We start from the raw sequence: 13,686 nt of genomic DNA, 5'->3' as shown, positions 1-13,686 counted from the left end.
AGGAGCTTGACGGTAAATTTGTTAATTTTACGTAAAGCATGGTACAAAATTTCATTGGAGTCTCTTCAAAGTAGCTGATTTCGTGCATCTTTTAAACAGTGTGTGTTTTTCACGAACGTCCCTCCTTAACCTAGTACGAAGGCATCTTGCAGAGACTGACTTTGGAACAAGCACGGCTGCACAAATGCGGAAACTACACAAAGGATACATTGTCGACCTAAATGTGGAAATAGAAAATATTTAACACGTACGAAGCGAAAATCCTGATGTCCCGTAGTCAGAGAAAACACACTCCACAAGTTGGTGGGTTCATCAACATCGGTAACGCAACCAAAGCCCCGACACAACAGAGCAGTGTGGCTACAGTCAGAAACAGAACCTCGTGGAACATACTGGCGGTCTTTCATTTGGCTTACTCGTTTCGACCCGTGACGCAGCTCATCTTCAGACTACGGGGGCGACGAGGGAAACTGTCTGCTTGCTTCTACTTTCAATGCTATAATGCTTCAATCATTATTGTACACTCATGTTCATAAAAAAAACGGAACACGTTGAACGACAAGTGATAGGACGTTCATACTCATAGGACACGTACATTAGTATGTCCTGCAGAAATGTTTAGCATTTGAACCACGTCGGCCCGTGGTTTCGAGATCAACATGGATATCGCGGCGCAACACCACCCACCGGTAAAGTGTGCCTGGGGCTCTCGTTGTCGCCGTAAACCGAAGGCAGTGGATCAGTGCGACCTGGCAGGGTGCCTCGCAGAAGTAGGCGCCAACCGCACAGTCAGATCAGAGAGTTTGAAAGAGGGCGCATTATTGGCACGAGATGATGTGATGCATCCATACGGGGAATCGCTGCTGGTGTGGGACGACGTGTTTCGGCACAGCAACGGGGTCTGTGCACAATGATTCCCGGAAGGCCGCAGAACACGTCGAGATGGGTCAGGCCGCACCAGCCAGATCGACCCCTGGAAGATCCACACCTCATCGGAATGGCACTGCAGGGACTGCTCTCCGTCGTCCTCAGCTCTAGTGGAACAATGGAACGCATCGATCACTGGCAGGGGTGACAGTCCGTCGCCGTTTATCACGGCATGGGTTACACTATTGGATGGAAAGTATCCGGACTCCCCCAAAAGGATACGATCTTCATAGGAGGTGCATTGCGCTGCCACCTACTACCAGATACTTCATATCAGCGACCTCTTTACAGACGAATGGAAAAACTTGTAGGAGCCGACCTCGGGGAAGATCAGTAGAAATATTGGAACACGTGAGTCAATACTGGCCCTACGATTAAGGAAAGGCAAACCTACGTTTCCAACATTTGTAGACTTGGGGAAAGCTTTTGACAATGTTGACTGGAATACTCTCTTTCAAATTCTGAAGCTGGCAGGGGTAAAATACAGGGAGCGAAAGGCTATTTACAATTTGTACAGAAACCAGATGGCAGTTATAAGAGTCGAGGGGCGCGAAAGGAAAGCAGTGGTTGGGAAGGGAGTGAGGCAGGGTTGTAGCCTCTCCCCGATGTTATTCGATCTGTATATTGAGCAAGCAGTAAAGGAAACAAGAGTAGGTATTAAAATCCATGGAGAAGAAATAAAAACTTTGAGTGTCGACGATGACATTGTAATTCTGTCAGAGATAGCAAAGGACTTGGAAGAGCAGTTGAACGGAATGGACAGTGTCTTGAAAGGAGGATATAAGATGAACATCAACAAAAGCAAAACGAGAATAATGGAATGTAGTCGAATTAAGTCGGGTGAGTCATGGCTCTGAGCACTATGCGACTTAACTTCTGAGGTCATCAGTCGCATAGAACTTAGAACTAATTAAACCTACCTAACCTAAGGACATCACACACATCCATGCCCGAGGCAGGAATCGAACCTGCGGCCGTCTAATCGCGTGATGCTGCGGGAATTAGATAAGGAAATGAGACGCTTAAGGTAGTAAATGAGTTTTGCTATTTGGGGAGCAAAATAAGTGAGGTTGGTCTAAGTACAGAGGATATAAAATGTAGACTGTCAATGGCAAGGAAAGAGTTTCTGAAGAAGAGAAATTTGTTAACATCGACTATAGATTTAAATGTCAGGAAGTCGTTTCTGAAAGTATTTGTATAGAGTGTAGCCATGTATGGAAGTGAGACATGGACGATAAATAGTTTGGACAAGAAGAGAATAGAAGCTTTCGAAATGTGCTGCTACAGAAGAATGCTGAAGATTAGATGGGTAGATCACATAACTAATGAGGAAGTGTTGAATAGAATTGGGGAGGAGTTTGTGGCACAACTTGACTACAAGAAGGGATCCGTTGGTAGGACATGTTCTGAGGCATCTAGGGATGACCAATTTAGTATTGGAAGGCAGCGTAGAGGGTGAAAATCGTAGAGGGAGACCAAGAGATGAATACACTAAGCAGATTCAGAAGGATGTAGGCTGCAGTAGGTACTGAGAGATGAAGAAGCTTGCACAGGATAGAGTAGCGTGGAGAGCTACATCAAACCAGTCGCAGGGCTGAAGACCACAACAACAACAACAACAACAGTAGTCATTAGACATTGTGAGACTTGCGGACTTCGAATGTGGTCAGGTGATTGGGTGTCATTTTTGTCACACGTCTGTACGCGAGATTTCCACACTCCTAAACATCCCTAGGTCCATTGTTTCTGATGTGGTAATGAAGTGGAAACGTGAAGGGACATGTAGAGCACAAAAGCGTACAGGCTGACCACATCTACTGACTGACAGAGACCGCCGACAGTTGAAGAGAGTGGTAATGTGTAATAGGCAGACATCTATCCAGACCGTCACACAGGAATTGCAAACTGGATCAGGATCCACTGCAAGTACTACGACAGTTAGGCGAAATGTGGGAAAACTTGGATTTCATGGTAGAGTGGCTGCAAATAAGCCACACATGACACCGGTTGATGTCGAAAGACGCCTCGCTCGGTCCAAGGAGCGTGAACATTGGTCGATTGAACAGTGGACAAACGTTGTGTGGAGTGACGAACCACGGTACACAATGTGGCGATCCGATGGCGGGGTGTGGCTATGGCGAATGCCCGGTGAACGTCACCTGCCAGAGTGTGTAGTGCCAACAGTAAAATTCGGAGGCGGTGGTGTTACGGCGTGGTCGTGTTTCTCGTGGAGAGGGCTCGCATCCCTTATTACGTGGTACAATCACAGCACAGGCCTACATTGATGTTTTAAGCACCTTCTTGCTTTCCGCTGTTGAAGAACAATTCGGGGATTCCGATTGCATCTGTCAACGCGATCGAGCACCTGTTCATAATGCACGGCCTGCGGCGGAGTGGTTACACGTCAATAACATCCCTGTAATGGACTGTCATGCACAGAGTCCTGGCCTGAATCCGTTGGGATATTTTGGAACGCCGACTTCGTGCCAGGGCTCACCGACCGACATCCATACCTCTCCTCAGTGCAGCACTCCGTGAAGAATGGGCTGCCAATCCCCAACAATCTTTCCAGCACTTGCTTGAACGTATGCCTACTCAAGGCTAAGAGTAGGCGAACATCATACTGAATTCCAGCATTACCGATGGGGGGCGTCACGAACTTGTAAGTCATTTTCAGCCAGGTGTCCGGATACTTGCGCCTCGTCCACTTCTCCGCCTACCTTCCACGGATGTGCAGAAACGTGCTACAAGGCCATGGTGTATGGAGCGACGTCACTGGGGACAGGAACAGCATCAGATAGTGTTTCCGGTTGAATGCAGGTTCTGTTTGAAAATGACGGCGGCATTTTAGTTCGCCGCAGACAGGGAGAGCAGTATCACAGTAGCATTGGCAAAAGACAAGCTGAACGCCAGTTCGACGCCTTAAGCCGTCGGCACACTGACCGTGGTGTCGAACGTTAACGCTGATCGTGCCAAGTTCAACGTGCTGCTGAACGCTCAGGAACGATGCGAAACGTGCACACGGTACGTGGGCCCCAACGTGGTATACGCGATCGCAACGCACTCCAGCGGCAGTTGAGGGATGTTTCCTCCATCGTCCACGAAAAGGGAAGTACCATGTCCAATCAATAAGGGCACAGGCTTATAAAAGTTCCATTAGAAACAGTGCGGTACAAATTTGGAATACTTCTCCGCATGACATAAAAATTATTTCATCTTTCTCACATTTTAGTAAAACTCCAAGGTCAGTCTTACTTGATCACTGTTCCTACCCAGTAGCAGAATCTTTGCAACATGTGAATTGCGAAGGAGCAAAATATTTCTAGACAAGTAGCGCAAACTGTCCTGTAGATTAAGCTAATCGAACAAAGTCATCCCTCAAAAAAAGGTGAACTTATATTTACATAACATCAAATATTATTATATACTTACATTGAACTAATAATAAAGTATCAGAACCTAATAAAAACGCGAATATTAGAAAAAACAATTTGGAAGTGGCAAGACGCGAACCACCCCCCCCCCCCCCCCCAACAGACACCTCTGCAAGGGACAGTGACACTACTCGCAACAACACATACACTTAGTCTCTCATCATTTTATTTTACCCGTTGCTGAAAACCTTAATCGCAGCGCCGCATTGTGCCTGTTGTAAGCGCAGGCTGTTCAGGTTTATATGTTGGTAACGCCACATGGCGCTCTCTATGAAAATCACTGGCTGTGCTCTGTGCAGTCTGTGGCTGAGTGGCATTGTTGGAATATTCGCTTGTGTAGTGTTGGTGGAGTTGGATGTGAACAGCACGTAGCGTTGCGCAGTTGGAGGAGAGCCGCCAGCAGTGGTGGATGTGGGGAGAGAGATGACGGAGTTTTGAGAGCGGACGATCTGGACGTGTGTCCATCAGAGACAGTACACTTGTAAGACTGGATGTCATGAACTGATATATGATGACTTTTGAACAATATTAAGGTAAATACATTGTTTGTTCTTCGTCAAAATCTTTCATTTGCTGACTATGCCGATCAGTAGTTAGTGCCTTCAGTAATGAGAATCTTTTATTTAGCTGGCAGTAGTGGTGAAGTCAGATTGCGTTGCGCTAAAAATATTGTGTGTCAGTTTAATGTTGATCAGAATAAGTAAAGAGAGAAATGTTTGAGTACGTTCAGTTTTGCTCATCTGTTTGAAAATCAAGTAACATAAGAGGCGGAATCAAAGCTGTGAGGACGGGGCGTGAGTCGTGCTTGGATAGTTCAGTTGGTAGAGCACTTGCCCGCGAAAGGCAAAGGTCCCGAGTTCGAGTCTCGGTCCGGCACACAGTTTTAATCTGCCAGGAAATTTCATATCAGCGCACACTCCGCTGTAGAGTGAAAGTTTCATTCTAGGAACATAAGAGGTTTATCAGCACAGTAATTCAGTAATTTTTATAAGGGGACGTTTCACTGTCTACGTCTGTACCTGAATAATCACGCCTACACCAGTTCCTCTGGCGCCAGAGTGTACGTATGTACTCCGCCAAGTCAACCACGACTCTCACGTTGCTTGCGGAACATCGTAACCTTTGTCGATGGAACCCATCCTTTTTCAGCGGGCGCTTACACGATCATTGTGTGTGTTGCCAGTATTAAATTACCACACACACTGAAGTCAGCGTGCAGGAGATCATTATAGACAGAAGACAATTTGGTATTTTTTTTTTCTTTTTGCACTACTGAGAAATAAATTTCTCTTTCTGGCACAGGAAAATGAGCTAGGTTCGCTCCTCTGTGTGCAGTTTGCAACAAGCCAGCCACACACAGCGCCGCAGAGCAGAAGGGACTCGGGCGGCGCCGGGCGCCCTCTGTGGGGACAGCCGCCGCTGTGACTGCAGCCGCGAGCACAGCCTCGTGGACCACCGGCCGCCTTTCATTTGGATTAGCAGTTTAGTCCCGTGACGCGGTTCATCTTCAGAGAGACGTAACAAAGGCGCCAAGTGCACTTTGTCGGCGGGGTGGGCATTTAGAAGATGATGCTGATATTCAGCTACACTACTGGCCATTAAAATTGCTACACCAAGAAGAAATGCAGATGATAAACGGGTATTCATTGGACAAATACATATACTAGAACTGACATGTGACTACATTTTCACGCAATTTGGGTGCACAGATCCTGAGAAATCAGTACCCATAAGAACCACCTCTGGCCGCAATAACGGCCTTGATACGCCTGGGCATTGAGTCAAACAGAGCTTGGATGGCGTGTACAGGTATAGCTGCCCATGCAGCTTCAACACGATACCACAGTTCATCAAGAGTAGTGACTGGCGTATTGTGACGAGCCAGTTGCTCGGCCACCATTGACTATCAATTGGTGAGAGATCTGGAGAATGTGCTGGCCAGGGCAGCAGCCAATTATTTTCTGTATCCAGTAAGGCCTGTACAGGACTTGCAACATTCAGTCGTGCATTATCTTGCTGAAACATAGGGTTTCGCAGGGATCGAATGAAGGGTAGAGCCACGGGTCGTAACACATCTGAAATGTAACGTCCACTGTTCAAAGTGCCGTCAATTCCAACAAGAGGTGACCGAGACGTATAACCGATGACACCCCATACCATCACGCCGCGTGATACGCCAGTATGGCGATGACCAATACACGCTTCCAATGTGCGTTCACCGCGATGTCGCCAAACACGGATGCGACCGTCATGATGCTGTAAACAGACCTGGATTCGTCCCAAAAAAGAACGTTTTGCCATTCGAGCATCGACGTTCGTTGTTGAGTACACCATCGCAGGCGCTCCTGTCTGTGATGCAGCGTCAAGAGTAACCGCAGCCATGGTCTCTGAGTTGATAGTCCATGCTGCTGCAAACGTCGTCGAACTGTTCGTGCAGATGGTTGTTGTCTTGCAAACGTCCCAATCTGTTGACTCAGGTATCGAGACGTAGCTGCACGATCCGTTACAGCCATGTGGATAAGGTGCCTGTCATCTCGAATGCTAGAGATACGAGACCATTAGGATCCAGCATGGCGTTCCGTATTACCCTCCTGAACCCACCGATTCCGTATTCTGATAGCAGTCATTGGATCTCGACCAACGCGAGCAGCATTGTCGTGATACGATAAACTGCAATCACGAAAAGCTGCAATCCGACCTTTATCAAAGTCGGAAACGTCATGGTACGCATTTTTCCTCCTTACACGATTCATCACAACAACATTTCACCAGGCAACGCCGGTCAACTGCTGTTTGTGTATGAGAAATCGGTTGTAAACTTTCTTCATGTCAGCACGTTTTAGGTGTCGCCACCGGCGCCAAACTTGTGTGAATGCTCTGAAAAGCTAATCATTTGCATATCACAGCATCTTCTTCCTGTCGGTTAAATTCCGCTTCTGTAGCACGTCATCTTCGTGCTGTAGCAATTTTAATGGCCAGTAGAGTAATACAACGTGACGTAGTTTGTTAAGAGTAAGATGGCAAACCCAGTCCTAGATGTTTACAAAAATTAGTGTAATACGTTTATTTTTCTCAGAATTTACATTCTTGAAATGAGATACCAAGAGCAATATCCTACAGCTGAAGATAACATTGTCTACATAATTTTATAATTAATGTTTAAGCTACAATACATAAAAACTCAAAATTGTTGCAATTTAGGCAACTGTCCTTTCACTGTTATCCCCAGACTGAAAAGAGACAAGGAATAAAGTAGTTTAATTTGATACTTCAATTTACACGCCCTAGATTAAGAAAAACCAGATCTTACAGTATCGAATTTCCATTTTCTCGAAAGCACTATATCTGTGAAACACAAACAGGGCAACTAGCTTCTTGGTAATGCATGCTGTTGGCTGACGAAGATGCAGCTCAGACTTTTATGAAGAGAGAAAGCAAATGTGTTGTTGTTATCAGTTTTCAGAAGAAATAACCTTTACCACATGCCCGTAACAAAAACGCATTCACTTGTTTACCGCAGCAAACAAGAAGCGCGTTACAGAATTAGCTGTGCACGGGAGGCAGTTCTGGTTACGTTTTCATATATGAATGAGCTTTAAATGTTTTGTATCGCAATATGAAGTTTAAATTTTTGTCAAGAGAAGAGATTCCTCAAAACATTAATAACGTGCAATTATAGAATTTCCTACACTGCACCTGGAACTGATACATATTATCACGGATTTTCTTTTGCCGTCACTAATATTCTGAGGAACGACTAGAATTTATTTTTATGTAAGGGGACTTGAATTGGAGAAGAGCATTACACTGGACTTATTTCTACAGTGTACCACTGGCTATGATATTTGTTGGATACATCGAGAAACAAACTCAAGTCTGTGTCGTGATGACCGGCTGAGTGCTATTAGCTTCGCTCGCTCGACAGTACCTCGCAATTTCAGTATGAGCACGCGAAGAAAGCATGCCTTACTGTACTGACAAATATTTTTATCAACAGATTTTTCAAAGATTGGTCACAGGCATCCTGGACTTTACTTACCACAAGTACTGCACGTGTGTATGATAAGCTTCTGCCGTAGGCACTCACCTGCAACAAAACAGAAACAAATGAGCTGTTAGGTGTGAGGAATAAATACAATCGATACCATAATACACAGTGTACCATGAAGAATCATTCGATCTGGCTCGTCTGTACAGGGTGTTAAAAAAAGGTACGGCCAAACTTTCAGGAAAGATTCCTCACACACAAAGAAAGAACATATGTCATGTGGACACGTGTCCGGAAACGCTTACTTTCCATTTTAGAGCTCATTTTATTACTTCTCTTCAAATCACATTACTCATGGAATAGAAACACACAGCAACAGAACGTGACTTCAAACACTTTGTTACAGGAAATGTTCAAAATGTCCTCCGTTAGCGAGGATACGTGCATCCACCCTCCGTCGCACGGAATCCCTGATGCGCTGATCAGCCCTGCAGAATGGCGTGTTGTATCACAGCCGTCCACAATACGAGCACGAAGAGTCTCTACATTTGGTACCGGGGTTGCGTAGACAAGAGCTTTCAAATGCCCCCATAAATTAAAGTCAAGAGGGTTGACGTCAGGAGAGCGTGGAGGCCACGGAATTGGTCCGCCTCTACCAATCCATCGGTCGCCGAATCTGTTGTTGAGAAGCGTACGAACACCTCGAGTGAAACGTGCAGGAGCTCCATCGTGCACGACCACATGTTGTGTCGTACTTGTAAAGGCACATGTTCTAGCAGCACAGGTAGAGTATCCCGTATGAAATCATGATAACGTGCTCCATTGAGCGTAGGTGGAAGAACATGGGGCCCAATCGAGACATCACCAACAATGCCTGCCCAAACGTTCACAGAAAATCTGTGTCGATGACGTGATTGCACAATTGCGTGCGGATTCTCGTCAGCCCACACACGTTGATTGTGAAAATTTACAATTTCATCACGTTGGAATGAAGCCTCATCCGTAAAGGGAACATTTCCACTGAAATGAGGATTGACACATTGTCGGATGAACCATTCGCAGAAGTGTACCCGTGGAGGCCAATCAGCTGCTGATAGTGCCTGCACACGCTGTACACGGTACGGAAACAACTGGTTCTCCCGTAGCACTCTCCATACAGTGACGTGGTCAACGTTACCTTGTACAGCAGCAACTTCTCTGACGCTCACATTACGGTTATCGTCAACTGCACGAAGAATTGCCTCGTCCATTGCAGGTGTCCTCGTCGTTCTAGGTCTTCTCCAGTCGCGAGTCATAGGCTGGAATGTTCCGTGCTCCCTAAGACGCAGATCAATTGCTTCGAACGTCTTCCTGTCGGGACACCTTCGTTCTGGAAATCTGTCTCGATACAAACGTACCGCGCCACGGCTATTGCCCCGTGCTAATCCTTACATCAAATGGGCATCTGCCAACCCCGCATTTGTAAACATTGCACTGACTGTAAAACCACGTCCGTGATGAACAGTAACCTGTTGATGCTACGTACTGATGTGCTTGATGCTAATACTGTCGAGCAATGAGTCACATGTCAACACAAGCACCGAAGTCACCATTACCTTCCTTCAATAGGGCCAACTGGCGGTGAATCGAGGAAGTACAGTACATACTGACGAAACTAAAATGAGCTCTAACATGGAAATTAAGCGTTTCCGGACACATGTCCACATAACAGCTTTTCTGTATTTGTGTGTGAGGAATGTTTCCTGAAAGTTTGGCTGTACCTTTTTGTAGCACCCTGTATTTCTGAAACTAATAAACGTATACAATGATTTCATAGGTGTTCTATACGCCCCCCTTGAGATGCACAAGACATCTAACTGCAGTATTCAGATTGTTGCCATACTGCAGCGAGCGTGTCTGGAGTTACAGCTTCCACAGCTGCTGTTGTGCGATGTGTCAGTTAATTCATTGTTGTTGGTGACGGAGGCACATAAACATAGACTTTCATAAACCCCCACAAGAAATAATCACATACAGTCAGGTCCGGTGACCATGGAGGCCAGTAACGTAAGGCTGAATCTTTAGGTCCAGTGCGAGTGATCCATCGTTCAGTAAATCCTTTGATTCCCGCACTTCCACATGCCAGTGTGGCGGTGCCCCGTCCTGTTGGTAAATGAAGTCGTTTGAATCAGTCTCCAACTGTGGGAAATGAAACTTCTCAAGCGAATCGATATATGTGCCTCCTGCTGCAGCGTTCTCAGCAAAGAAAAATGGACTGTACACCTTTTGCCGTGAAACTACACGAAACACATTAAATTTTGGAGAGTCCCCTCGCATGCCTGTCACATTGTACAACTTGTTGTGGTTGTTCTGTACGCCATGTTCTTACACGATGACGGTTCACCTTTCCGTTGAAATGGAATATTGACCAGTTACTAAACACTAGGTGTGGAAGGAAACTGTGATCCTCAAATTACAGAAATCCACACGTTGTTCTTGTTTGTCACCTCCACGACGAGCTTGCAGTAGCTGAATTTTGTACGGTTTCACGTGTAAACGTAGACGCCACACGCGCCAGACGGACGTCGAGGTCATGCTGAGCTGGCGAGCTGCACAGCGAACGGATTTCTGCGGACCCCTGCCTCTACACAAACAACATGTTTCTCGGAATTATTCATGCCATCGTGTAATGCTCTGCGCTATAAGAGGATCCACACCATACCTAGTACGAAAGTCACACTGAACAGTCATTACTGACCCATACTGCGCAAAACATAGAACACAAAACGCTTTCTGTTGCCCCGACATCATTTTTACTAGAACTGAAGTGGGCGCGCACTGCTGCTACCTAGCGAGAACCGAGTAAAACCAACACCGACTCAAAGGAAGGCCTCGGCGCTTGTTGGTGACGTCACGTCAGCTAGGCACGGTGAACGCCAGGTCTGTTGCACGCAGAAACGCCTGGGCGTGCTTATCACTATAAACCTCTTGTTTTTGGACAAAATGTTTGGTATTCTTTTGGATTCTGCAGTTTTATTTAGATGAAAGATTTTCTTACTATCGTAAAGCTACAAATGAAGATCACAGTTCTGTATTACTGGATCCTGTCGAAACAAACGTAGATCAATATGAGAAGATGCTTTGCCCCATTGCGAGCTTCGGAAATTTTACATTCAAGTAACTATATTTAGTTGATCCATTTTGCTATCGAAAATTACCCCAACCCCCTTACAATTGACTCGTTTCTTTTATTTATTTGTTTATTTTCGTTTGACATCGTCACTGGAAATGTGAACTAAGTTACACATATAAATGTCCAACTGTTGTCAGTCATTAGATTACAGTCGTTTTCAACGAAAGGAATTCTAAACAGGAAACAAAATAGCTTCATACATCGAAAATACCGCAGAGTTTAAACTTTTTTAAACATGCACATTACAAAAGATAAATATTCTTATCTCGCAACTGAAAGGAGAAACTTTATAAGATAAAAAAATTTTATTTGATAAAACAAGTATCTCTCTTTTGCCTCTTCTTCTGTCCCCCATCCCCTCCCCCAACGTGTACAATCGCAAGATATTTCATTAACATTCAGTGGTCCTCACCCCATAGTCAACCAAGATACCTAAAGAAGAGCACCAATACGCTCACAGTTTCTTGTAAAAGCAACCCAGTGCAAATGTAACTTCCTCAGATTTACAAATAAGGTAAAGAAGCACCAATTCTGTTGCTGCTGGACCATGAAGTTGTTTTTGTATGTCAATCCTTAAAACAGGTGGAAATTTAAGTTCAGGAGTACACTGTTTGTTAAGAAGTCAAATGAATTGCAGAAATCGCTCAGAACAATGTGTGTCGGTCAACTACCGCCAATAATTTCACATTTTCCTGTGTCAGAGAGGGAGACACCGCCATTATGAGTATGCCTGCAACAGATGTGGCGTTCGCCGTGCCTAGCTGACGTGACGTCACCAACAAGCGCCGAGGCCTTCCTTTGAGTCGGTGTTGGTAAAACTCGATCGTTTGCTCTCTCTAACAGTACGTTGCTCGCGCACATGTATCAAGTAACATCATAGTTGTGATTTTTTTTTAATCGGATGATTGTTTCTGATACACTGTGTGTGTATTGTATGACTTCAGGTTTCTGGGATCACTAATGCCTATAATATGTTTTGGCATACCACAGATACTGTCTACTCGCCTTTACCTATGTAAGCCGCCAGCAAGCACTCACAAAAGAGCGGTCAACCTGTCTGTATAATGTTATGAACCATGAAGACTGAGATGTAACATATCACTTTTGGGGAAAGTGATGTGTTATATCTCTCTCTTACCGACCAAGGGTGGCCGTAACCTTGAACACGCATTTTTGTTGTTTTAGTGAGTGTTTCTTTTGGTGCGGCAAATTTTGTTTCTTTTGTGCCGGTCATGAGAGGCAAAGTGGACGGAGCCCATCTTGAAGGCATGGGTGTTGGGCATCTGGATTCCTGCGCGGGGAAGCACCTGCTGGTCGGGAAAGTTGTTCTGTGGGAAGGCGTTCCCACCTCGGAGAGTCACTGCGGACGGCAGAAACTGGCCGCGCGAGACAGCCGTCACGACAGAATCCGTCAAGGGAGAGTCACCAATGACAGAGCAAAATGACAAAAGGCGTACGTGCATTGTTTCACTATACCAAAAGCTAACACGGAATAAAATAAAAGAGGTGAAATACCGGCGTGATAAAGAACCAGCACGTGAATTTACACTGAAGCGCCAAAGAAACTGGTACAGGCATGCGTATTCAAATACAGATATAGGTAAACAGGCAGAATACCGAGCTGCGGTCGGCAACGCCTGTATAACCCGAGTGTCTGGCGCAGTTGTTAGGTCGCTTACTGCTGCTACAGTGGTAGGTTATTAAGATTTAAGTGAGTCTGAACGTGGTGTTATAGTCGGCGCACGACCAGTGGCACAGAAGGTCTCCGTACGACGATTTCGTGAGTGTACCGTGAATATCAGGAATCCGGTAAAAACATCAAATCTCCGGCATTGCTGCAGCCGGAAAAAGATCCTGCAAGAACAGGAGAAACGACTACCGAAGAAATTAGTTCAACTTGACAGAAGTACAACCCTTCTGCAAATTGATGCAGATTTCAATACTGGACCATCAACAACTGTCAGTGTGCGAACCATTCAACGAAACATCATCGACATGGGCTTTCGGAGCTGAAGGCCTACCCGTCTACCCTCGATGACTGCACGACACAAAGCTTTACGCCTCGCCTGGGCCCGTAAAACCGACGCTGGATTGTTGATAACTGTGTGAGCGTGTGGGTGCTATTCTGTCGTTCTGTGCAACGAATTAATCTGAGATGTACCCAT

This window comes from Schistocerca americana, chromosome X (assembly GCF_021461395.2).
Source record: "Schistocerca americana isolate TAMUIC-IGC-003095 chromosome X, iqSchAmer2.1, whole genome shotgun sequence".
Taxonomy (NCBI): Eukaryota; Metazoa; Arthropoda; class Insecta; order Orthoptera; family Acrididae; genus Schistocerca; species Schistocerca americana.
This window is presented reverse-complemented; position numbering follows the sequence as displayed.